At 35.2% G+C, this 27,639-nt stretch overlaps 1 protein-coding gene and 2 long non-coding RNA genes across 18 annotated transcripts in view; 2 read left to right on the top strand and 1 right to left on the bottom strand.

Annotated features, from left to right (window-relative positions):
- The first annotated feature begins 903 nt into the window (after positions 1-903).
- Positions 904-13,287, top strand: LOC129927498 (uncharacterized). 4 transcript variants are annotated; one of them, XR_008779118.1, is made up of 11 exons: positions 904-1,584; positions 5,401-5,542; positions 5,820-5,892; positions 6,003-6,114; positions 6,850-6,942; positions 7,180-7,293; positions 9,572-9,663; positions 10,587-10,773; positions 11,415-11,578; positions 12,887-12,976; positions 13,158-13,287. It is a non-coding gene; the product is annotated as an uncharacterized LOC129927498 (long non-coding RNA). The 4 variants fall into 4 exon arrangements; XR_008779160.1 differs by lacking the exon at positions 904-1,584 and adding an exon at positions 1,591-1,980; XR_008779170.1 differs by lacking the exon at positions 904-1,584 and adding an exon at positions 2,049-2,495.
- A 2,320-nt stretch (positions 13,288-15,607) lies between these two features.
- On the bottom strand, positions 15,608-26,881 carry LOC129927595 (uncharacterized). 2 transcript variants are annotated; one of them, XR_008779195.1, is made up of 2 exons: positions 26,730-26,881; positions 15,608-16,406 (listed from the first exon to the last, which is right to left on the bottom strand). It is a non-coding gene; the product is annotated as an uncharacterized LOC129927595 (long non-coding RNA). The 2 variants fall into 2 exon arrangements; XR_008779202.1 differs by lacking the exon at positions 26,730-26,881 and adding an exon at positions 17,195-17,629.
- The window catches only part of LOC129927298 (peptidyl-glycine alpha-amidating monooxygenase B-like), a 28,370-nt gene continuing 21,192 nt past the window's right edge, over positions 20,462-27,639 (top strand). For 5 of the 12 annotated variants that reach the window (XM_056036393.1, XM_056035762.1, XM_056036190.1 and 2 more), the window contains exon 1: positions 26,336-27,290. The gene's annotated coding sequence lies outside the window, so the exon portion shown is untranslated. The other 7 variants (XM_056035909.1, XM_056035974.1, XM_056035832.1 and 4 more) reach the window with 7 other exon arrangements.

The following is a 27,639-nucleotide window of genomic DNA, read 5'->3' as shown; positions in this document are numbered from 1 at the left end:
TTGTCCCCTCGAGGGCATTACATGTAGCGTGTAACATGGCAGAACTATTCTAGAGTTGTCCCCTCGAGGGCATTACATGTAGCGTGTAACATGGCAGAACTATTCTAGAGTTGTCCCCTCGAGGGCATTACATGTAGCATGTAACATGGCAGAACTTGATCGTTGTGCTGGCCACATGACATTCTAGTTAACCGTCGGCCATAGAAACATATAACCTTTTCAACATTAGCCCAAAATAGACCACAAGGTCTGATAGGATTACTTAACTACTCTGCTCATTTCAATATTTCTCAAAATTTCTTTCATAATATTATTTTGACGGAACATGATAAATTGATAAAAAAAATATAAAAAGACGAGTTTTTTTTTTTAGGCCTATAGCTTAATTCAAATTTAATCAAGAAACAATCTATGATTTTACAATGTAGAATTTTAATTGTGACATCATTGACAGATCGAGAAACTTTATTCAATTTGACTTGCGTGTCCGAATGGTGTGGGTATAGAAAATGAAATCTAGATCCTTGTGATTGTCAAAAGAGTTGAGCCGAAGCCTGCTTGAACAAACCGTTCTGTCTGAAAGAGGTCCAAGTCAATGCCTATGTAAGACATTGCTGTTTCCGATCGCATGGACTAGAATACATGGCCGAAGGCCGAGCAAACCGGGAACACCCCGCCATTTCCCTATGTTTTACCAAGCTAACCGTGCAGGACTCGCCATTATTGTAACGGTTCCTTGAGGAACGGCACATGGATTATCGACAGGGACGTGGAAACTTTCAACTCCGCACCGTGCAATGGGAAAGCTCTCGCATTCCCTTCACTCCCACAAGAGTTTTGTTTTGCTATTCATTTAGCCTAATTACTTCCTTAAGTAATCGTTTCCACCCAGTGTGCCACTTTGAGGCAGAATAGCGTACCCTTGGAAATCTAGATCTACTTGTTTTATAGCGCTCGTCATTCTTTATATTGACCTAGGTCAGATAGTAGTCTAGATTATGCTGACAATAAATGCGTATTATAGCCACGGGAAATATGCATTCCTCGTTAATCTTCGGACTCGAAGAGAAGCCTTATTATTGTAGAAGAAACAATTAATTGACTAGATCTAGGTTTGTCATTTATTTTTATGCTACAGGTTTAGTGAGTTTAAGTTATCAGAAGTAGTTATAGTCTATATTCTCACTCTAGATCAGCGGTTCTTAACCTTTTTAGCTCCGCGACCCCCTAACACAACTTTTCACTAGGAGGCGACCCCCAACCATAACAAAAAAATTTGTCATGGATGCAAGATCGCCAGCTATCCGGCATGCCGGCAAAATCGAAGTAAAAAAAAAAAGCTTGCCGGCAAATGCCAGTACGACTGATTGCCGGCTCGGTATAGGACTTTTTTTTTTTTTTTTCACATTCACGTTTTGATCTTTCAAACTAAAACTTAATAAGTCGAATTCAAAGAAAGACAGGAAGTTACAATTCTTAAGTTACGGCGCATGCGCTTTTTTCCCGAACTTTCGCTTTTTATCAAAAACGTAAACAAAATTTAGAAACAAATCAGTAAGGCCCCGGCCTGAGACGCCTAATTTAGTAAGATCTAATTCTAATAAGTTTGATCTGCCGGCATAAAAATTGAAACCAGGAAACCAGACCTAGAGGCTAAATCAAGTCTAGAGATCTAGATTCTAGATCTATTTCTACATTTTAAAATGATTTTAGAAGTTGAACGTATTTACCCGAAAATGAAACAAAATGCGAAATAACCGTTACCGTATCATCGTCGTATGAATAATCATGATGATGATAGTTAGATCTATATTTAGTATATATTATTATATAGTCTAAGTCTAGTCTAGATCATCTCAGTAGATGATAATGATAGATCGATGTCAATGATTATTAACTATAAGATCTAGATAATTTGAATATTTAGTTAGAATCTTACAGTAGTTACAATCTTTCTACCACTAGTCACTAGCCGACTAGGTAGGTCTAGTCACTACTAGATCTAGTTACTAGTAGAGTTACTAGAGTCTAGTCACTCTAGTCAACTCTAGTGACTAGTCCCTGGGCAGAAGCAGCGTAGATCAAAAGTAGATTATCTATTATAATCTATTATCAGATATAGGTCTAAAAAAAAAAAATAATATTCTACTTTTAAAGTCTAGATCTAATTAAATCTAGATTTTAGATCTAATTATAAAAAACGTATTTTAAAAAATGCAAGACTCTACTCTAGATCAAGTAGATGATTCTAGCTAGGGCTAGTCTTCTATCATTACTAAATTAGTGTCTAGATCAAATTTCAAGATCTAGATCTAGAACTAAATCTAGAGTAATTTGGATTTAGGTTTAGGCTAGACTGCCGCTAGACCTAACTAAATCTAGAGAAAATATAATATCTAGTGAACTAGTAGCTCTAGCTACTAGGCTCTAGCAGTACTCTAGTGACACTCTATTCCTAGACAAGTTAAAGTCTAGACTTAGACTCTGAGACTATTGTGAGTATGTCTAGGGAAATACTGCATTCCTCACTAATCTTAAAATTCAGACTCGAAGACTAGCCTTATTATTATATTTGTCACCGCCACTTTTTTTAAAAATTGAAACTTGACGATCGTTTCTAAATTTATTTGGTAATAATGCTATTTGAGTAATGTCCCATCTCTATAATTTGCAATATAAATCTATATCCACTGTGGTACAAAAATGTTACAACACATAAGAACAAAAAAAACTAGCGATAAAAATTATAAATCCTCCCCCCCCCCCCCAAAAAAAATCAAATTTTCTGATGGTGAAATGGTCATTTGACGTCCAAAGGGGTCGCGACCACAGGTTGAGAACCCCTGTTCTAGATCTAGGTTTATAGTTGTACATCATTCTCAGCATTTCTCAGGGGACTTTTTGCTTATACACCGTAATATTATTGTTGACAACGGTAAAAGCATCAGTATGGACTATGGTGGCTCACATTGTTATGATTGTATTTTCTTTCCTTTTTTAGATAGAATCTATGTCGAAAGAAGAACGAGGTTAAATGACGTTCTTTTGTTCAACAAATGAGAAGTACCAGTATTAAATATAACTTGATTATTGTACTTTTTGTGTATAGATTTTTTATGATTTTACATCATTGCATTGATTTCATTGAAATAACTAAACATTAGACTTGATTAGAATTAGATCTAGATCTAGACTAGTTACTAGATTGACTAAGATTGTCTAGATCTAGTATAATAAATAGTCTAAATTTAAATAATAACGTAGACCGTAGATATGAGTTATTAAATCACAAAAGTAATTGCTTTTTTTTTTATCAAGACTAGATTTTTTTCTAAATGTTTGATTAAAATGTATTGTACTTTATTAACAGTACAGTCACTGAACTGTAGTACAGTACAATACCGAAAATAATAGGCCTACTATGCCCTGCACCTTGCCGTAAGATGCACTACAGTCCTTATATGCACCTAATATTTTGAATTTAGGCCATATCATATAATCCATTCTATCATTATCAAAAATGTGTATAAGGCTAGTATACACTGTACATTTTATAAAAAGATCTTTAAAAAGGTAAAAGGACACCTTTTACAAAAAATATTAAAAACTTAAACAGGCCTTAATATCATTCAAAGGGCCTATTCAGTGGTCCACTGGTCCAGTTGTAGTGTCTACCCATCAGGCATTTGAACATTTGCCAGAATGCCCATTAAGCCAGTCCATCTTTGCTTTGATAGTACTAATGACCTCTCTTGTAGAAATAGCTATATGAAGAGTGTTGTTAAGAATAGTATAGTTTAAATGAGCGTGTAGTTCGTTTCATGAATCAGCTGGGAAAAACAATTACTTAGCAGAGTTTAAGTCACTGATTAACATGCATGACTAGACTGACACATGAAATTCGTAATTAGAAAGACATAATTATCTATTTTTTGAATAAACGTATGTAACCTATATAATTAAATAAGAGGGACACTTGGTTTACTGTGTTCTATTATACAGGAATTGAGGTACCATTTTTAAGAGCCTTGCTGTTTTCTGTATCTAATCTTTTGTATAGTTTAGACTTTATTACTGTCACTTCAATGTATTTTGTGTATGACTAGATATAGATTGTATTTATTTAATCTGCCTTTATACAGTTTGATTGGGAAGCTTCATTTCAGAATGCTAATATTCTACAATCTATCATTAATATAATACTGGAATTGCTTTATCAAGTGTGATCTTCACCGTTTAGAAGTTAATAGAACTAAGCACCTTAACACACTGCAGCTAGTTCTAGTTAACCCATTCATAAGTTTTCAATTAACCAGTAATTGTAAGTTGAGTAAGTAGTTCTAACTCTACTCTGCACAACCACTAGAGAAGCATATAATATACAGACAGCTTGTGAAATTAATTGAATTATATCCATAGTAAAGTAAAGTAAAGGTAAAATAAAGCTCGCCTTTCAGACCTTGCAATCTATAGGGAAGATGATGTAAAGGTTGTCTGTTTCTGTGGCCCATAGTTAATGAGGGTGTCATTTGGCTAGCACAATGACCAACCACCTTTACTTTCCCCAACTAAAGTCAGGTACTCATTAGAGCTGGGTAGGTGCCCAAAGATCCTAAAATTAAAAACCCCAGTCTTCATCAGGATTTGAATCGGGACCCCGGTTCACCAGCAAAGCGATGTACTGCTCAGCCACTATGCCTCCGAACTAGCTGCAGTGTGTTAAGGTGCTTAGTTCTATTAACTTCTAAACAAAAATGATTATCAATGAATAAGAGTTACACTTACATAAAAATAGAATGCCGACCAATGAGGACTTTTTATGTGGTTCTATTTTATTCTCCTTAAGATTGATTTCGATCAATTCATTTTTTTTTTTCGCATTATAACTATTTTGAAAATGTCTTGACCACATAGTCTTTGCCGGCCCCTAAGACCTTGTAATGTGGCCATAGATTTTTAGCTTACGTTTTTTTACTATAGTTAGCAGGTCATCTCCAATACTGATGCCCCCTTTTAAAGCCCTGTTGGCTATTGGTAATAAGTTTTACTTTACTAAAAGAACAATATTCACTAATGTGATATTAACCAAAAAATGGACCTTGCACATAAACTTTGTCACAGGTAACTCTAATGTAGTTGACTTTATTTTGTTGGTCTTTGCATTGCCAGCTCTTTATTTTCAAGGATTCATTATAGTTGGAAAAGTTTTTAAAATTGCTAGAATTCTCACTATTGGTGGAGGGCAAAAGATTCAATGATTTGAGTCTCCCTCCCATTAGCTATGGATGATGTTTGATTATGACTGCTAGATATTTATCATTGTTGTGGTACAACAGATTATTGATTGTTGCATTTTCTCCATTATGTTGCCATCTATTTACTAAGTTGTATGTTTTTCAGAAAAGTGAAGACTGTGTGTGGAAGTTTGCCAGAGCCAAGCTTTGGATTTCTTTCATAGAGCAAGGGACAACACTCTCAATACCTTTTGATATCTTTCCAACACCTATAGCTGTGGTCTTAGGAATGTATTTCTTATCAATCGGTAAGTTTGTTTATTACTGTTACTAAAATAGCACTGTTGGTAAATAAAATTTTAATTGAACATGGACACTATGTCAAATAAACATTAAGTGGGTAAAACATCCATTCACTACATAGAAACTTAACTTTATTTGAATATTTTTTGTATTTTGTCTAAATATCGTTTATAGAAATTAACACCATAATATTTTTTAAGATGAATGTTTGCTGTTGTATTTAGAAATGGTAAATCTTCACAGACATTGCAATGTTATCTTTTGAATTTATTCCCTAATCAGGTAATCATGCATCACATGCCCTCAGATATGTACACAAAATGAAGTTTGAGGAGAAAGAGAAAGGATCAAGATGGTATACTTTGAATTCTACAAATTAAATCCTACTTTACTCAGTTAAAAAATCGAGATTATGTGTAACTACTATGATTCTACAAATATTTTTTGTTTGTTTGCTATGCACAGATTTACAAGACACTAAAGAAGTTATCTATCAACTATACTCAATGTATGAATGACTTGCAGCCAGACTACAATTATAGAGAAAGATGTTTTTCTGCTGGCTAAACATGTATGGGTATGTTTGTCTGTCTTTCATTATGTCTATCTAAAAAATAATTGTTTTATAAATGCAAAAGTTTGCCTAAGAAATAGGAATGTATGTATAGAAAACAAAATAATTTGTATCTTTTTAAAACAATAATGATAGTAAGATGGGTAAACAAAAGCTACTTAGTTATGTGAGTACATGTGTGTGAATCAGTGATTATATTACAAAAAAGCATCATTTCAATTTTTGAGACAATTTGAAGAGATCAATGGCTTGATGCTCAAAGTATTGAGTTGTGTGTTCTCTTCATCACCTTCACCTACCCCTTAGTCTGTTCAACCATTGGGACACCTAACAAGATCTGTCAAATGTCTTTCTCCATTCCTCTATGTCCTTTGCTTTGGATAGAATTTCATTCAATGACAGGCCTGTCCATTCTTTGATGTCTTCCCATCGCTTCCTCTGTCTTCCGTTTTCTTCTTTTTCTGGTATTTTTTTCCTGAAGGAAAGTCTTAGCGGGCCTGGAAGACCTGGCCATAGAGTTTGAGTTTACTTTTTTTTGACAGTGGTTAGCAGGTCATCATATAAGATAAGATAAGTTAGGTGATACTGAAGATCTTTCTGTAGCATCTTAGCTCCATTGCTAGGATCCCTTTCTCTAGATCTGCAGTCAGCATCCAATATTCGCATTCATATAAGGAATGTGGCCGTAACAACATCAGTCTGATTTTAGTGTCAAGGGCTATGCCTTTGTTTGTCCAGATTGTTTTGAGTTTTGCAAGTGCTGCTGTTGTCTAGGCAATTCTGGCCAGTAGTTCCGGTTTTGGTTTCTTCATCTGAGACAAAAACTCCAAGGTAAATACCTTGTTGCTCTCTGTAAAGAAGTTAAAATCATTAAGGCAGTGCCAGAGGTGAAGTTATGCAGTTATTCTAGAACTTTGTTACAAAAAAAAAAAATAAGTTCATTAGGCTTTCTTAATTGGGTTAACCTTACTTGAATGAAAAAAATATATGAAAGTGTTAAAAATTTAATGATAATCACTGTTCAGAAACCAGAAGTAAGTCCTAATCATTCTTCATTGTATTACTCAGGGTCTGTTCCATCACATCCAGTCAATAAAGGAATAATATCTATGATGTCAGACAACAATAAAGATCCATTTCTGTAGAAGAAGATCTCACTACCATGAACACTCTAGGGCTAGGGTGAGTTGTGATAAAGACCTAAACAAACATTGCAAGGATATGCTTAGTGTTAGGGTTGTGTTTTTACATATTAAAAGACCTCTTGGGGTTAGGCCTGGGCCCCCTGAAAGATGAGTTCACACAATATCAGGATAGCTCTAAACAGTAAACTTAAAAGAATATTAAATGCAATAATTTACAATAATGAGGATTAAATAGCAAAGTCATTTTAAAAAATGTTATACAAGCCATTAACTATGGTTGAGAGTTTGCACTCATGCATAAATCTATTTCAAATTAAGAACCATGCATATGTCAGCATTAAGTGTGTGTTGACGTAGTATTATAATATTACACATAAGACTGGTTACTATTAATGCAAATGTCATGGAATGCTGGGTTTGTGCTTCCTGGAGTCACACATGACAAACATAGATATTACAGACTGACTTAAATCCACTTTGGCAGGCAAAATATAAAGTTTATTTGATGACAATAATTATACTGCACTCCTTGGCAGTTACATAATCCAATACAAGACATTATCACATCCGCATAACAGCAGTATCATGTATATTCAACATGTTAAGTTTTCAGAATAGACTACAAGTCCACATCACTTCGGGTAGCAAATACTTCAATACTACAGAACATTATCTACTAGAAATATATATACTGTCTCAAGTGACCACTGGCTTCGACTGCCCAAAAGATACTACTTAACTCAAAATTACTACTCGACTCTCTAAGTCACTACCGTGCAGACTGGACCAAAAGATACTACTGACTGAACTAAAAGTCAATTTAGTCCTTACTTCCTGTTTCTACATCAGGAGTTTCATGTGTCTTTTTACCCTCTTAACCCGAGGTGAACATATAACAGGCAATGTCAACCGAGACTGTGACAGCATAATTATAGGGTGAATCATAATTTACAAAGAAGATTTCTAAAAATATTTTAAATTTATTCATATTTTTTTTATTACATTCAGCCATCACTATACTATTTAGTAAATGAATCCTGAGGGAAAATTTCCCTACAACTAATTAATATTTTTTCGTCTCTGAGTATGTCTTAGTTTGTTTTTTTTCCCATCATTTGATATGTCATAATTTAGGCTTGAAAATAAAGTCTTTTAGTCTTTCTTCATTCAGCAATTCCAGAAGATGAGCATTAGAGCTCCACCATCTTCTTCATATGAAATATATGTGAAAAATGGTATTTGGAAGTGGCTGAAATTTTATAATCATCTTAAAATGTTACTTTACTCTCTTTGTTTGTAGAAGGATACACACACACACAAGAAAAGTGATCCAAAACTATTAGCTAACAAATAACCACCTGGATTTGATGGTATTCAAGCTAGATTACTCAAAGAACTAGCACCAGTGTTCAAAATGCTTTTTCAGGCATCAAATTATCAGGGTAGAGTAGCAAAGTAGATAAACTGCAGACCAGTATCACTCATCAGCATCACATGTAAAATACTAGAACACATAATGTGTAGGAACATCATAATTACTTAGATTAACATAATGTCCTTACTCTATGACAACATGGTTTTAGGAAATCTAGGTCATGTGTAACTCTTAATAGGTCTAATTGATGACTTTTCAAAGACTTAGATAATAGTGAGCAAACATCATTTTATTTTGACTTCTCTAAGGCATTTTGACAAAGTTCACCACCATAGTTTGCTTACAAAATTAAACAATTGACTTTACCTGTCCATTACACCAATGGATCCAGGATTTTGAAAATAGTTGTAGAATAAACTATAATAATAATGAGTCCAAATCATTACCAAGCTAACTCATGTGTACCTTAAAGAACAGTTCAAGGTCAACCTGTGTTTCTTATTTACATAAATGACCTGGGTTCTACCTAGATTTATAGTTTAAGCCCACTTTACAAGCTTTGTTTAGTTTATTTATACTATAATAAAAATGTTAGCAATCATGAACAGCATACATTTCAGAAATATAAATGTAAACCATCTCATGGCCTCATTGAAGTGGATAGTATACTTAAACTGTTTGCTTATTGCTTAGCCCTGTCCCTTTTTGCACTCTGAACTATGACCACTAATAGAGATTAGTTTTTCAAGTGAAGAGTTTTCTGACAATTCCTAACTGCCAACTAGCATGACCATGATGATCATCTTTCTAACATAAACTCTCATGCCAACCTATCTAGACATTACATAATATTATGGAGTGTAGGTTAGTTTTACAATGATGAAATCATAGGAATTGTGTATATGTTATTTTACAAACTGAAGAAATGGTTTTTCAACAGGAGACATGAACTACATGAAGACAATTTTGGGATGGAGGAAACCACACTGAGACTTCAATGGGGGAACAAAAGTCAAATGGAGTGTGTTCAAAGTTAGCATTCAATTCTTGTCACTCAATTCTACATGATATGTTTACAGGGAGACTAAACATTTTTGCAATAAAATTTATTTATTTTTCTTATTTTTAATTCATTCATTTTTTTTATAGCATTAATTAACATTAATTTGTGACTCCCTTGTTTTGTTTTGAAACTTCCTTTAGAAATGAAGATTATTACATTCAAGTCCAAACCTCCCACAGGACTTGGAGGATGGCAGCGGGTAGAGTTCAAACTTGTAATTATCATGATGACAGTCCAGAGCACATACCACACAACCAGGCAGCCCTCTACATATAACTTAGTATAACTTAAGAATACATTTAAGATTGGGTTAGCTTTTTGGAGTCACATATCAAAATTGCATCAACAAATAGCATCCAAAGGTTTTTTGAATATTTTGAAAATGCTGCTAAGGAAAATATTATTTTGTATTAGCAACTAATTATCACTAGCAGTATTATTTATGACACCTTAAAACACCAGGATGGTCTGCCTAGTCGTGTGGTTTGCATGCTGGACTGTCATTCAGATTTATCGATGATCCTGGGTTCAAACCCTGCCCGCTCCCATTCCCCATCCTCCTGCAGGAGGTTTGGACTAGGAAGTAATTATCTTCAACTCTGAAAACATTTTGCATGTCATCATTTTATTATAATCTAGATGAATATAATGAATACTTTTGACAATGGTAATAATCTGACAGCACAGAAATAACAATGGGAATCTTGTAATTGTCTCCAATGACCAAGTAGAATTTTTACTACTACTTCAAAGACTTGAAAGTATTTGATAGATTTTGATGAAATGAACATGGGAATCATTGGATTAGGACCAGAGGGATTTTTTTTCATATATTGACCTTGATCATTGAGATTGAGCTGAAATTAATTTTTTTTTTTTTAAATTTCCCCAGGGACATGATGCCAGTAAAATGAGAAAATAGAGTGGAAGAGAGTCCAGAGTTTGTTTTGCTCCCGATTCAATAGAGAACAAAGTTAAGATTAGCGATGAAGATAAAAGGAATCTCTAAAACAATAATTCTTATCAAAATCCAACAATCTCTATTCAAACTATTAATCTAAGCAGTAACATGACAACTAGTAAGTGGCTTCTTTTTTTTTATTATGTGCAATTTAAGAGATATTTCAATAAATGATTTTAATAAAACTCCATTAAGTGTAAGTATGGCAGGATCACTATGGAACAACCTGTTAACTACCTCACCCTAAGATCAATGCTAGTCAACAATCACAAAGAGGAGTGGTTCTACCAATGGGCATCAGGAAACACAGGCAGAGCCATGTACAAAGAAATGACCATGCCAAACAAACTGGACAATATTAACTTCTTCCCCTGCAAAGAGCAATCTACAACCTTCCAACTAAGAACAGGACAAACACCTCTGTTAAATTACCATCTTAACAAGATAAATCCCACTCACCTACCTCTTTGTAGACACTGCACCCACCCTTATGAAACTGTAAACCACATCCTCTTTGAATGCCACTTCCTAATCCACCTTAGGCAGACCCTAGTAACATTTCAAACCAACATAACCAACACCCTGTATGGCAGTGCTAAACAACTGAAGACACTATTTTTCCTTGGCACAGTCTGCAAAAGAGCTCTGAGCTCAGCAGCGAAAAGCTGGCTAGAAAGAAGAAGTAGTATATAAGTATAAATAAAAGTTCATTTAAGGAAAATGTACTAATCTGATGTAAGTTTATTTATAATGTTATAGATTGAACCAAAGTGTTTTAGCTTGAACCAAAGAGTGAAGCTCACGTGAGGACAGTTTTCAACACTTACAGTGTTGTTGAGTTACAGTACTAGTCCTCGGTGGAATCAAGGAGTCATTAAAGAATCATTCTGGAAGATCAAATCAATACAAGCACTGAACAGCAGGTGAATCCTTTGACATCTGATAACTACCATGTCAATAGCAAGTTTATTTTTATTAAAGACTTTAGTTATCCAAAACATTGATGCTTCTTTGAACCACTCTCTGGGTAAACAAAACTACATAAATAGTTTATAATTAGACTTAACATTTCTTATGTGTCAAAGTGTTCTATGCATTACTTTACCTTTACCTATCCCTTAGTCTATGGGACCGTTGGGGCACCATGCAAGACTTGTCGACCATTTTTCTCCATTCCTCTCTGTCTTTTGCCTTAGTTAGAACCTCTTTCAATGGCAGACCTGTTCATTCTTTTATGTTATCCTCCCATCACTTTCTCTGTCTGCCTCTTCTTTTTTTCCTGGTACTGTTCCCTAAAGGAAGGTCTTTGTGAGCCCCGAAGATCTTGCAATATGGCCATAGATTTTAAGCTTGCATTTTCTTACAATAGTTTGCAGGTCATCATGGGGTCCAATCACTGCAGTAACCCTGTCTTTAGTCTCTTGGTTTGTGATATGGTCTCTGAATGTAATACCTAGGATTCTTCTGTTGTAATACCTAGGATTCTTGTGTAGAATTTCAATTCCATTGCTAGGATCCTCCTCTCTAGCTTTGCAGTCAGCGTCCAAGACTCACAAGCATATAAAAATGTGGCCATGACCAGAGAGCGCATCAGTCTGATTTTGGTGCTGAGGGCTAAGCCTTTGTCTTTCCATATTATTTTAAGTTTTGAAAGGGCTGCTGTGGACTGTGATATTCAGGCCAGTAATTCAGGTTTCATTCCCTCATCTGAGACAATAGCTCCTAGGTATTTGAAGTGGGTCAAAATGCTCTTTTGAATTTAATAAAGACAAGCTACAGGTTTAATTATTCTTAACTGCATTTGTCGACTGGTTGTCAGTAAAACCAAGACTTGGTAGAATTTAAGATTCTATATATATTGTTACATGGTGCAGCTTTAGTGAAATCCAGCTAGTCTGTAGAACTGGCATGTCAAACATTGTCCACATATTTTTGTAATTACTTTTTGAAGTTGGTATATTTCTCTTCTTATAGGATTTCTAGAGCTAGATATATTCAGTAGTGTCCAAACTAGTTTAGCTAGAATTCCCTTATCACTAAGACTTTAAACACATTATATTTTATTTGTCAGCTGAATACCTTCATTATCTCATTAACAATTGTTCTGATCAAGATGCAGACCAAGTTCTCTAAATTAGATCAGCTTATAGACTAATGAAATAATCTCCTATGAGTTACAGGCAAAACTTAAAGTCTACATCAAAATTTTTTTCTTTTGGATAATATTACAGACAGGAATGAAAAATATGGCCAACAGATCATGTGTGATGCCCCAATGGTCCAACAACTGAGGGATAGGTGAATGTGATAATACATAATAGGTTAGCTAAAACTTACAGGTTAATTCAGGAAATTAAGTTAACTTTCTAATTATTATTTTTTTTTGTACTAAATCTTTTTTTCAAGTGCTAATTTGATTAAACTATATAAAAAAATAGCTTTCAGTTCCAGTATCTACACTAATCTTCTTTGTCTAGGTCATTAATTGTAAATGTTTTTCAGATAATGATGCAGAGTATTTCCTGGTGATCAAGAATTAGGAGCTGCACACAGTTTAATGAAACCATATTTTAGGAACAGATAGAAAACAAAGAACTGCAGCAAAGATGGCCTGTTTTTATTCTTCTTCATGGCAAGTAAATTTTTAAAGCATTATGATATAGTTCCCCTTTTAGACCTTGTGGTCCATAGGGCAGATGATATAAAGTCATCTGTTCCTTTGGCCTACGATTATGGTAAAGCTATTTTAAATAGATCTTTCTATCTTTGAATGAATGCATAATAACAAAAAATAGGCAACATAAGAAATTAGATAAAAATTACCTAACCAAAAAACTTATTTAAGTATGCTAATTAAAAATGTTGTCATTAGCTTTTTTTTTTATTATCCTTTTTTTTTTAAAATAAGTTTTCCAAGATTACATTTGAATACAGCTTCATTCTAATCACTAAGGATAAAGGACTTGACTTAAACTTTTTGACTCCCAGCAGAGCATAGAGCTGCCGCATCAGTGCTTCACATTCTGAATCTGTTCTGGGCTATTCTCCTTGCTTGGGTCCATTTCCATCCTTCCAACTTTCCTTCTTGGTCTGCCGGTTAATCCGTGTTTGCATGGGTCTCCTAGACTTTCTCTTCCTCTCTGGGTTCCAGTCCAGTCTTGCAATGTTGTCTGCTGTTCTTCCCATTGTGTGCCCAATGCATCCCCATGTGCATCTTTTTATTTCTTGTTCTATCTGTTTACTTTTTTGTTTCTCATAGGCTGTAGTTTGATATTTTGGCTTAATGAATAAGGTTTATACCGTAATAATTTCAGTATTCTTCTCAAAAGGTTGGCTGATTGTTAAAGGGCTTGGTTTCTGAATCTAAGGGTCTTGGGTTCGAAGATTGGGATGGAGTTTCTAGAATGACCCTGAGCCCTAATATGTACCTGACATTTGTTGTTGAAAGTAAAGGTGGCAGGTCATTATGCTTAGCACATGACACTCTTGCTAGTCAATGTTAACTGAATATGTTACTGGCTATAAATCAGTCTTTTACTATTTTAACAAATTTTAGATGCTGTTAATTGGTTCAGTTATCTATGCAATTAAACTAGAAAACAGGGTCAGGTTAAAATAACTATGTACATTTACTTTCTATCGCAGATAATCCCAAACTAACTTATTTTATCATCAATGTACCAGCTGTCAGCCAGGTGCTCCTGTGTATATGAAGACAGCTCCAAGTTAGCCACCCTTCCAAATCAGTCAATATTCTTGGACCCATTATGTGTACTCCTCAAAAGTTTTATATAAAATAATTTGTTTTTAAAACAAAGCTAGACATTAAATTCAGTTGTGATTGATTTCAGCCCACCGATACAAGGGACATAGTTGCAAGTATAGCAGCAAAACAAACCCTCAATAAACAATAACTATACTTTTAGACTTAGATCCTCTCCCTCTGGCGCATTGGGTAGCAAGCTGCCTCCAAAAAGATCTGTCATTGGCAGAAGCCTCTTCCCTCGCACTTATAGAAATATAAAAATATGCTGACTTCTAGAAAAGAGAAAAATGGAAAGACAAACTAAACTTTGTCAATGTATTTAAAAAAAACAATGTTGAACCAGCTAATAGTTGTCATGTCATCAGCCAGCCACCTTGGCATCAGTACCAAGATTGACTGCTATCCAAAAAACTGCCAAACCAAATGTTAGGCACTATCATCTTTGTCTTGTAGATGGCATTCAAAGAGGATGCAGTTTAAAGTTTCATAAGGGTAGCTGACTAAACATTAATGGGGAAGTGGACTCAAGATATGGATACCATCATTTATATTACATTGAACTTCTGCATTATCCTTTTTATATTTTGCATTTTAAAATATAATTTTTTATTTGTATTATTTTATCATTATTTTTTTTTTAGATCAAAGGAATGTACATGCTGCTGATATAGAACAAGTTTCTGACTGCTTCCAGATCAGTGTTCTTAGTTCCGCTAATGATCTACTATTGCACAATAAATAAGCAAAGTCCTGAAAAGCCTGCAGAATCTGGGAGCACACTTTAGTTAATAAGCAGGGTGTCATATGGCCTGCACAATGATCAACAGTTAGCAGTAAAGACATCCTTCAATGAAGCAGCCCTATTTACGCCAAGATAACAATGTCTTTTTTAGTACTGTATTGTATATTATTTTACACCTTAATTGGTCACTGTAAAAAAAACAACTAAGTAAAATATTTTTAAAGCTATAGTGAGTATAATTTATTTTTTTAGAATCCAATGTAGATAGTTTGTTTTTTAGGTGTTATTATTAATAGTAGTAATAGTGTTATGAAATAAAAACTAAAGAATTATGTTAAGACATATTTTATATGGAAGCTCTTTAATAGCATTCAACAAATTACATAATCTACTAGTAGCAAATAATGGCCTACCATTATCTCTAATATAAAAAACAAAAATGATAAAAAATACCTTTTAATATTAATAGCATTGTAACTAACTAAAAAGCAATTAAACTATTATTGAAAACACAACAACAGTATTGACCATCACTGTATCCATAATAATAGTAATGGTCTGGTTGTACTTTTTGTTATGGCTGCTCTCGTGCTATGATATTTTGAAGTGATACCCAGATGTAGTGCCATCCGGACACAATGTGTGATTGTTATCCTGGTCAGAGCTCATCATTGAATATTAGGAGCATTTTTGACACATAGCTTACAAATATTTTTTTTTCAATTTCGACCCTTACAATGTGTGATGCACACAGGTTCTTGTTGAAACAATGTGGTCATGGAGATTATTGGACTCAACTGCATTGAGTTTATCATAGTGTGCATCTTCAAAATCGACACTAGCGGCTGGGAAAAAGGTGGCACTGGATAGATCCACATGGAGAGACGAGCATAAAGGAATGGTCTCGGATTGCAGATGCCATACACAACAGCAGCAGGAAGAAAGGTGACAATGCAATGGTGGCTGGTGATTACATGTGCTCAACCTGTGACTACAGCTGTGTTTCAAGGATTGGCCTCTCTAGCCACACCAGAAGTTGCAAAGGGAAAAAATCTTTTCTCGAGAGGTAAAATGCCACAGACATGAAATCTTCAGGCAGCATCTAGATCTAAATGATGTTGTTAGCATTAGAATCTATGTAGTAAATTTAAAGGCTGTTAGGGTTATTTTTCTTTCAGCAGCACTTGCAGGTAGTATTATTGGAGTTTCAGAAGTTGTTGATCTAGTTGTATTCAAAACAGGGCTACAATCAAGAAAAAGAAATACAAAATGTTAATAAAAGAAATAATTCATTTTTCTGAAAGTAAACATCTAAATGTAATGTTCTTTAAAAATCTATTGTTTTTGCGTGAAGATTGTTGAAATTTTTACAAGTCTATAGATTGCATTTTAAGAATCATGTTTTATAATAATAATCAAAATAGAAAAGTCTAGATTTAGAATTAATAAATAGAGATATAGAATTTAGATCTAGCAAGTAAAAATGTAGGATACTAAACAAAAAAAGTTCAAGTCAGTTTTAGTCAGTGCAACATGAGTCATACTCTAGAAAATAGATTTTAAAAAAGCCTAGATTCGACTAAACGCCTAATCTGGGCAAAAGTCAGAGAGGAATGGAGAAAGACGGTCGACGAATCTTGCAACGGTCAATTAGACTAAGTGATAGGTAAAGGTATAAAGATCTTATATTATGTTGCTTGATAACATTGACGTCAACAACATCACAGTTTCATAACTTATGATAATCTATGGATTCGTCTCTGTAATAGGTACTATAGAAACTGTCTACGAACATAAATCATGATAGCAGCATACAAGGACTGTCGTTAACTTCCAACCAACAATACAGACAATTAAAGATGCTGACAACAATGTTCAGGGTAGTATCAGAATCCACAGTATTGAACCAACGATGAAATAAAAATAAAACAGTGAAACCCTATTGAAATAAATAACAGATTCTAACGTCTAAAAGTACAAAGACGAACGAATCCGTTCAAAGAGTATCGTACAATATAAAATACAACTCACCCTAAACAGGGGTCAAATAGTCCTAACAAGAATTAATAGGCTAAAATCCAAGGCAATTGGCACAGGCTGGCCAGTAGTAAAAAAAGACATGAATCATTCAGGACCACAAAAAAGTACAACTTGTCTATCAATTACAATATGACGAAAATGCTATCAAAATAAGAGCTGATAAATTACGTCACAACAAGACTATGCGACAAGGAAAAAAAATACATAAAATATTAATACAACGAATGACGTCATCGCCTATTTGATTGTGTTCATTTTTACAAAAATACTCAACAACATTACTAACTGCGACAAGCTTAATTGGACAGTCTTAACTACATTGAATCACATATGTGTATGAGCTACTGTACGTAAGCGTTTATAGTGTATATGGTCTTCTCAAGTAGATCTGTAATGAAACTTGTAGAAGGTAGATATCTCCACAAAAGTCCTGCGTAGGACCTCCTGGCTCCACTAACACAAATCTTATCTGAGGTTCTGCGCTAGCGTTTTAGTCAAGCATTCATACAAGAAGTTTTCGTGGAGCTGACTTTGGAAGCGACTCTGACCTTGTTATAATGACCTTCAACTTACACACACACACACACACAAAAGGTAACAAAAACAAGGATCTACGAGGATACAATTTACATTAAACTAATACATTGAAAGACCCCTGAATAGCCTGAATAAATTTGAGGCACACATATAGGACGCTTTGCAGACCTCAATATGACGGACTCCAATGACCAGGGTGTCGACACACAAATCGATAAGCTTAAATATAGCTGGACGCCGTAAATGAATTCTGCTATCTGGGATCCACAATTAAAGATGACCTGTCTCTAGAAGAGGAGATAAAAAAAAACGCATAGGAAAGGCTGCCTCGACCTTCGCTAGACTCAGACCAAGACTTTGGGAAAACAATAAGCTAACTACGGTGACCAAAATGGAAGTCTACAAGGCATGCGTTATGAGTACACTGCTGTATGGCAGTGAATCATGGACCACCTACGCAAAGCAAGAGAGAAAACTGAACTCCTTCCATTTGAGATGTCTCCGTAGGATCTTGAATGTTACATGGAAAGAAAAAGTGTGCAATACTGAGATCCTTGCGTGATCAGGTATTCGCAGCATCTTTACAGCCCTCAGACAACGCAGTTTGCGCTGGCTTGGACATGTTCGCCGGATGGAGGACAAACGCATCTCGAAAGTCATCCTGTATGGTCAACTTGCGACTGGCACAAGAAAAACTGGTCGCCCCCACCTCCGTTACATAGATGTAATAAAACGTGACCTCAAATCAGTGAACATCAATACTGACAATTGGGAAGACATAGCTCTGGACCGCAACAGATGGAGAGAGAGACAGTGACCAAGAAAGCTATGGACAGTGAAAGTACATGGGTCTCAGCTCAGGGAGAAAAACGTACAATCCGAAAAAACGGCCAGCTCCTCTACCACCGAAGCAAAAGCCACCTTAACCTGCGCTATCTGTGGACGGAAGTGTCTCTCCAAAGTAGGGTTCCACAGCCACATGAGGAAGTGTGCTCTGAGATGAATCATAGTCGTTCTACGACTGAAGGAGGCCAATGAATGAAAATATAGAAAATAGAATAATAAACACAGATAGGCTACAGCTCTGAGGCTATTAGGGAAGTTCCACCAGTCCAAAAACAAAACAAAAACAACAACTGGGGTAACAAAAGATACTCCAACAAGCGATAACAGCTTGAAAAATTGTATGCCTACAACTCAAAATAGGCCCTCGAATACAAAAGTGTCCTTTTGATAAAGAACGAAATTTAAAAAAAAAGCGAAGCAGCGAATAGAAAAACAAAATGTCACGAAATTTAGGAGGGACTGAACAAAAACAACAGTAAAAAAAAAAAAAAAAAAAGCTTAGCGTACCAGCTGTAAAGGACCTCACACCCTCGAATAATTGTAAAACTAAAATAATACAGGCATATCGGCCAAAATTAAAACTGGCCAGTTCAGGTGTGTGGTCATTACTCGATCACTTGTAACTAAAATTGTTTATTCTACTTTGGCCGGCCACTTCGCAAAATGCCGGGTATTCCCTGGCCAATGCCCAATATGTGGATTCAAGTCTGTTAAGTAGGCCCTAAGCGTAAGGTTGCTGTAACGATAATTTTCAGCTTGCTGCTTTTTCAAGAAAATGCCCTGCCTTCGTCACATCTGTGTGTGTGTGTTTTTGTTTTTTTTTACTGCAGTTTTATTGTTAGTATTATTCCTCGGCTCGTGCGAAGCAGAACGTTTTGACACCGGGCATTTTGGTGCTCAATGTATTAGAATCATTATACATTTTCATTTATTATGTCTTTTAAAAAATGATCCTTTTCAATGTTTTGTATGTTTTCGGACGCCTCCAAGCGAGAGTGTGGCGGAAATGGAATAAATCGCCCTGGCTGTCTACAAAGATCAGTGTCTACCAAGAAGTGGTTCTCCCTACCCTTCTATAAAGATCGGAGAAATGGGTACTATACAGAAAGCAGATACTTATTGAACGCTTTTCCCAATGACGTCTGCGCTCCTCCAGGAACATACGCTGGCAAGAGTCGCAAGACCGCATCACAAGCAGCGATGTTCTTGTGAATGCGATATGGACATGATAGAGGGATTGCTTATAATAGTTTGACAGCGACGTTGGGCAGGGCATGTATATCGTACGGGGGACGACCGTATGCCAAAGGCAATCTTTTGGTAAGACGAAAGATGGTTGGAGTCTTTGGAGCAAGTATACAGCCATGCATCACGCCATTCTTTACAGAGAAATAAGCTGATATGTCACCATTGTATCTGATTTGTTTCTTTTGAGACTCATGCTGTTGGTTCAAAATAGTAACTTGGAAGGCATCCGATCCAAGATAGTATCCTACACACGCCATCGCGTACTCACTATGTGTCAGATGTTTTGGTAGTAGATTCTAGTAGTAGTAGTTTTTTGGTAGTAGATTCTATATTTATAGTAAATTTACAATAAAGGTCATTCATGCGAGAGATACCAAACATTGTATTGGCCGGGTTTCTTAATGTGTTAGCTTGATTTTTACATGAATTGTTTCAGACACGGGAAAAAAGTTTGACCTATTTTTAGTGAAAGCAGACGTGTTATTGCAGTTCATGCGCGCACATATTTCTTTTCGATCATTTACTTTTTTTTATAGAAATGTGCTTCAGTGAAGTTCAGATATTGGAATAATTAGATTCTTTAACAGATTGGATTATTATAATCATACGGGTATTACATGCAAAGTTTGGATTATTTATTACGCAAAGGTAAGATTCTTTTTCTTAGAAGCTAAAAAAGAAATGACATGAACATCCAACTTCATGAAAAGATCTATTAAAAAATGTAGGCCTAAGTCAATATAAAAAAGACAACTTACAAATAATGAAAAAATAATAATACTGTATAAATGTCTCTGTCTCTCTTTCTATGTATAGGCCTATATAAAGCAATATATATACAGATCTATATACGCAGGGCTTTATTTGTGACGGAAGGCATCGATACGGCGTACCGGCACCTTTTTGAATGTGGGGAAAAAATATTACTTTTCTTGTATTTTAACGTATATTATTAATTTATTAGTAGTTAAAAGTTAGGCAATCAATCACTCAGTGAAATGCTTATTGTTCTATTATAGTACATTATTGACACGAGACATAAATTCGAAAATTATTTGCATTACAAAGAGAGCAAAAGATTCTGACGATGGCATTGATTCTCATCTTATAAATTACTGACGTCACTTAAAAAGAAAGATGATGATTACATCTTACGCGTGTCAATCTAGTCATGCATGTTATCCAATGACTTGAATTCTGCCATTAAGTCATTGGTTTTCCTGGCTGACTCAAATAACCCATTCAATGCTCTAATAGCACAAGGCAAGGGTGGACTGGGTATCAAAATCGGCCAGGGCATTACCATATAAACCGGTCCACAAATAGCATGTTGTAGTCAAGATTTTTTCGGTGTGTGTGTGGGCAGGATCTAGAATCGGTAACCGTTACAACAGAAGTCGCAATGGTTTCCTTTTTTTACGGAGTTTTCCCCCTATATGGCGTAATGCTGTGATAACCGCCGTACTTCAGCGAGGCCGCATGCGCCTGACAGCTTGCCTGGGTCGAGGTCCGGGTAACATATAAAGGCCCCATATCCGGCTCTCGACCAGACCGGCCCATTTGGTGCCGGCCCACCGGGCATTTGCCCGTTTGCCCTTAAAGCCAGTCCGCCCCTGGCACAAGGAAAGCACTTACTTTTAAGTCTTCTATCCTAAAGGTTTCTAAATTTAGCGATTTTACAAAAGGTGTTGTCTAATCAAACAAGAATATTCGTTTGTTATGAATCCCGCTGCTCTATTTTGTGTCTGTTACAGTTTATTCACTTTCTTTGAGTTGAGGGGTTCCAAACAGATGCATATATTCTACTATTCGCATATTATGAATAACAGCACAATAAACCACTTTTTTTTTAAGGCAAAACAAATCAAAGTCGATTAAAACTATTTTGTCATCTCAAAAAATTGAGAAACTATTTTAAGCTTACTTTATTTATGTATCATCATTTGTAACTGTAAGTGTTCTTACATAGCTTATATCAATTCACCCTATCTTAATGTTTTCTTGAGTTGATTGCTGAAACCTAACCCTTCCTGCCATAAATAGGCCTACTGCCAGTGGAAGTGTATTTTCAATGTACATTGACAATCAGTGAGCGAAGGCTTAATCTAAGCCTGAAACATAAAAATAGTGATATTTCTCAAATACAACATGCAGCCCTGATTGATAAACTGACAGTAGACTAATTAGCTACTTTATTTCAATAGTCAACCCTTTTACTGCTTCGATCCTATGTGTAATTTGACTGCAGCAATTTGAATATTTCGGGTTTGATATAGCTAGTGTGTTGTTTTTTTTTTGTTTTGTTTTATCATTGTATGTGTGAAGTTTCAAGTTTTTTAACAAATAAATTGCATTGAACCCAATTACTTAGTTTTGCTATAGCTTAATTTCATAAAATCCAACTAAACTTGAAACCGAACTTTAGATCCGACCGAACCGAACATTAAATCGAATATCAGCATGTCAAAAAAATTGGGGCATCTCGATTCTTTATTCGTGGTTTTCATTCTGTGGTAATTATACTTTTCCAAAAGATTCAAAAGGGACTAATCAGCTTTTTAAGTTTCGGAAATTTTCTCTCCCGCCTTGTGTCCTTGACATCAAATGTGACACAGTCAACTTCTATCTGCATTGTGGGCAGTCTTCTTAGCCACTCGGGTGGAACCATGCTCTTAAATTAACCATGTGTGGGTTGACCCGACGTTTTTGATTCGCAGAGAAATTGTGTCTATTTTAAGGAACTATACAAAAACATTAAACGATAATATGAAACACAACAAAGTGCGTTTATATAAGTGCTTGCTAGCAGTAGTGGAGGAAATGTTGCTTGAAAGAAGAATGCAGTTAAAACAATTAGAAGGCGAGTGTAAAAAAAAAATAATTAAAAATGGGGTTGGTGAATCTTGTAAAGCAACTCCGCTAAATTCTTGGTATTTGTTCGCGGTCTTTGTCAGGATTCTTTATTAATAAATCGGCTCGCAATCCCTCCCTCAAAATATTTAGAGGTTTTAAGTAATTAATTAGCACCAAACTATACTTTGTTACTAACAGGAGAATCTTTGTTTTTATAGTTTCAACTTAAACAGATATATTATAGATAGGCCTAAACATTTGACAGATGGTTCGAAAGCGTTGGCCTATAGATCCTATAGTTTGCCGTATTGATATCTAGATTTATTGATCTACACAGACAGTTATATGCTCAGAGCATTCGGGTAATCAGCCCTAGGGAAAAAATGTAACACTTTCATCCACATCCCTCCCTCTCTGCTCTAAACTGAACACTAAAGGTTGGACAGTAGACCATTAGTGTGTTGGATTGGTCAGATAGGCCTAGCGTGTATAGTCGATGTCTCGATACGTTGACTAGTTGCTATAAATGATGAAAAGACTGCCTTGTATTGAGTAGCGAACAAATAACATTTGTCAAGGAAAAATCTAGATCTGGATGTAATAAAACGGTTGCCTGAGCTAGCCAGGAAAACCAGTGACTTGGCAGAATTTAGGTCATTGGTTAATATGCATGACTTAATGCATGATGTGTATGACGTAATCATCTTCTTTTTTTTTTAAGTAACGTCTGTATTATATAAAATAAGATAAAACGGGACCTCAAAACAGTGAAAATTGATACTGGGAAGACATAGCCCTAGAACGCACTACGTGGAGAGAGATGGTGACCAAGAAATGTATGGACAGTGAAAAATCATGGACCTCAGCTCTGGAAAAAAAAGCGTGCTATACGAAAATGTCCGGCTCATCTAGATAGACCAACAAAGCGAAATATGCCACCTTAACTTGCGTAAAATGTGGACTGGAATGTCTCTCCACAATAGGGCTCCACAGTTATATACATGAAAAAGTGTTCTGCGAGAATAACCTTAGTCGTTGTACGACTGAAGGAGGCCAACACTTTTACACAGGTCAAGTGTGTCTTACCCCGCCCTATTTTTGAAAAAATGGATCTAGCGTGCAGCAGTTACGTGTGTGTAGGATTTTTGTAAATTTAAGATCTACTAGTGACTATTCTAATATAAGCTATCAGTAATACCGCGCTAAGATAATTATTTATTCTTAAACTGTATAATTATTACTGATTTTAAAAATAAAATTCGAATAAAAAAAAACTGTGTGTCCTTGAAAAAAAAAGACCACGCATTTCCCCTTTGTTAGCACCTCCTACCAGCACAGCTCTCTCTCTCTCTCTCTCAATATATATATATTGCCATAAAGCGCAATGTGTTGCAAAGACACTCCTTTGAAACAGATAATAATGTCATTACAAATGGATAAAATAATACTCTCAAACACAAACTCTATTATTCTGTTTACACCCCCTTTCTCCTTACACATTTCCACTTTCCAACATTCACACATTTTCAGTGTAAAGTAACAAATCTCAAGACTCAATCCACGCACAGCCATCAGACCAAGTCAAGACACACTAGAAAAAGTTCAGTGAAAGCGCAACACACAGGTATAAACCAGGCCATCTACACAGCCCCAAAACATTGCTCTAGTTTTATTGACAACAATGATGCTAGTGGGAGGAGCCAATTATTGATTGACCAAGTAGCTAAGGTCAAGCCGTTAATGAGGTCACAAACACTAAGCATGCTGGTACGTTGATGCTTTTTGTATGTGTGTGCGACAGACACTGAGCGTGCTCGAAGATACGTTTTTTTTTTTGGTCATCCAGGTGGCTTGGAGAAGGCGGAATTTATCTAGATTTAGATGTATAGGTAACACAGTTCACAAGCTATCATAGCTTTTTAGCCCCCCCTCCGGAAAAATATTCAGTACTGACTTTGGGGCCTTATTCTTTTGTCAGACACTGACTGTGTTTAATATATATAGACTATATAGATTATAGATACTTAGAGTAAGATAGAGCAGCCCATGTTTTGTTTTTAGGTCAACCAGGTAAACTGATGTGTCCTCGAATGCCTAGGGGATGGCGGGATTATCTAGATCTAAATACTTAATATAGACTATAATCTATACGTAGATCTAGATTAGATAGTCTATTTATAGTAGTCTAGATACTATAATACTAGATTTAGATATGTTCTTAGAATCTAGATCCAGAGCCAAATGCTACATTTAATGATTTTTAATCTAGATCTAGATGTATTGTATGTCTAAATCTAGAGCTAAATCATCCCCTTTGGGTGTCGAATGACTATTTGCGAGGGGTCGCCTAAGATAATTTTTTTTGGATGGGGGGCTATTTTCATCGGAAGTTGTTTTTTTTTTAAATATATTTCTGTGTGTCTCTAACGCAGCGGTTCTCAACCTTTTAAGTTCGGCGACCCCTTTTTACAATCCCCCACTCTGCCGCGACCCCCCCCCCCCACACACACATACAGCAATAGAAGAGTAGACAATAACAATCCATATTTTCGATGGTCTTAGGCGACCCCTGGCAAATGGTCAATCGACCCCCAAGGGGGTGGCGACCCACAGGTTGAGAACCCCTGCTCTAACGTGTTGTAACAAGCATATGTGTTCTATAGTCGAAATACATTTATACTTTTAGATGACGTAGGTTTGGACAATCATTCAGATTATATTATTACTGGACAAATTATGAAACGATCGTCAAGTATCAATAAAATAAAAAGTGGGAGTAATACTAATAGAGATAGATCTAAGAACACTGACAAATAGCCAGGAGATACGAATGACACTTAAGTGAATGTATCATCAATGAAAGTAGACGTGATTTTTATTGGTAGTTACTTCTTTCTTTTCACTTTTATAATTGTTATTTGAAAATATTTGTTGCGGACCACATCTTCGTTGTTGCAGTATACTTTTTCAACAACCGAAATTACTGTCGATTAATTGCATCGTAACGCCATTGCGGAATGAAATATTTCTAAGGAGATGATCTAATCAGGTAAATCACATTTACCTCAGCCAATGAACGAAAAAGATTGTATGGTTGGGGTCGCCGTCTAGTTTAAAATTGGATTAGGGGGTCGAGGAGCTAAAAAGGTTGAGAACCGCTGGTCTAGTCTATATAGAATTATAGATCTAGATTCTAGATCTAGCTCTTTATCTCCCAAGCGACGATAATAGCGTCGGTCATTTTTGTAAAAGCCGATTAAGCGTCAACATTGTCGTCGGTGCAGTTAAACATCTTTGTTTCGTTCCTATTCTTGGTTAATAATTTTAAATGCTTATATTCTAAATCTACGTGATTTCCGCTTGCAGAAGAGTTCACGGTTTACTTCCTTCAACGTGGGTTTAATATTACAGAAAGTCGTCTTTTTTTTTTTGTTGTTGTTTATGTTTGGAAATGGGTCGATCCTCTAAAACTTGTAGATCTAAATTATATTCAGATCAACATTTAAAAGACCTTATTGATTCAGATAACAGTGATTTGTTTTAACTGTTCATTGTGATAGTTTTACTAGTTTTAGTTTTAGTGTCAGTCACTCAGTGTTACTAATCAGTCTAATGAAATGAGTCTAATGATAATGACTAATGACTCTTAATGAGTAATAGTTAATACTTAAATTAATTAATAGTCTAATAACTGGTGACTGGTCTAATACTTATACTACTAACTTAGTCTTAGTAACTAGTAGTACTGTTAGATCTAGATTATTCTAGATCTAGATTTTAGATCTGAATCTGATAGTTCATAAGCTGATGAACCTGCCACGACCCTCCTAAAAACTAGACGTATTAGCCTTAGCGCAAAGACCGCAAAGAATACATCTAGATTTCTAGATTCTGGCCTGTTTCAACAAATTTGAAAAATGCAGAGATACATACTAAAACAGTAACATATATTCCTTCCAATAAGATTATAAGTCTAGATTAGTCTATATCTACTAATCTACATCAGCCAATGTGGTATATATAGGTGTCAACATGAGCTTACTCGATTCTGAGTCAACTGAGCTTTACTCTACTAGATCTGATAATCTTGTTGATGCAATAAAGAGTTATGCAGTCTACATAATAAAAATAAACACTCCAGTACGCAGGGCATCCATTTTTACAAAATGGAAACCAGTTTCTAACTATGAAATTGATACATTTCTGGCCACGACTACAATGATGGGATTAGACTTGTCGTTACGTCCCACACATCCATATGGATTAATTTTATTGCCACAGTTAAAACATGGAAGTTGTTTTTTGTTCAGGCAAATATTATATAAATAGCAATGAATTACTTTTTGAAAGATATCATGTGCAGTGTAATTATTTTCTTACTGAAACTTAATGTTGCAAGTTGTTTGTTTTTTTCTCATAAATTTTCTATGGTGGTGACCTTGGATAATGTGCTCCAGTTTTGTACTCCATGAGTTTTTTATTGTTTTAGTGGTTCAATTTCATGAAAATATGAATAAGGATTATAAAACAATAGCATTTAATTCAGTTTGGAATAGAAATGATCTTCTTATGTGACTTGGATTAAATTTTTTGTCGTCCAATGGTGAGTTTTCAGATTTTTATTTTTACTTTTCATAAAGCAAAAAAACAACAACAATAACACTTTAATTTATGCACTTGATTTTGTAATATCTAAAAAGAACATTCATTTTCCTTTAATTCAATATCAAAAACATTTCATTATTCTATGAGTGTAAATAAAAACGTTATGCCATTATAATTAGAACATGTTAGTGCACTACAATTGGATTAAATTAATAATTCCGTCAGAACGTGGAAAATAATTACGGAGATAAAGAGCTAGATCTACCATCTAGATCTAGATTCTAGATTGACTAGATCTATAGTCTATAGTCTAGATCTAACAGTAAACTAACCTGTTTCTAAGAAAG

This window comes from Biomphalaria glabrata, chromosome 1 (genome assembly GCF_947242115.1).
Source record: "Biomphalaria glabrata chromosome 1, xgBioGlab47.1, whole genome shotgun sequence".
Classification (NCBI taxonomy): domain Eukaryota; kingdom Metazoa; phylum Mollusca; class Gastropoda; family Planorbidae; genus Biomphalaria; species Biomphalaria glabrata.
This window is presented reverse-complemented; position numbering and strand designations above follow the sequence as displayed.